This window comes from Calidris pugnax, unplaced genomic scaffold (assembly GCF_001431845.1).
Source record: "Calidris pugnax isolate Ruff unplaced genomic scaffold, ASM143184v1 scaffold252, whole genome shotgun sequence".
In the NCBI taxonomy this organism is placed as follows: Eukaryota; Metazoa; Chordata; class Aves; order Charadriiformes; family Scolopacidae; genus Calidris; species Calidris pugnax.
Window position 1 is genome coordinate 1 of NW_015091118.1, and position 269 is coordinate 269.

The following is a 269-nucleotide window of genomic DNA, read 5'->3' on the forward strand; positions in this document are numbered from 1 at the left end:
GCAGGAGGCACCTCATTTTTTTTAGAATACTACTCCTTTCTGTTCTCTTCAGCCTGGAGAAGAGGAGGCTCCAGGGAGACCTAATAGCAGCCTTCCAGTACCTGAAGGGAGCCTACAGGAAGGCTGGGGAGAACCTGTTTAGAAAGGCCTGCAGTGACAGGATGAGGGGCAATGGCTTTACGCTGGAAGGGAACAGATTTAGACTGGAGATTAGGAGGGGGTTCTTTACTGTGAGGGTGGTGGAGCACTGGAACAGGTTGCCCAGGGAG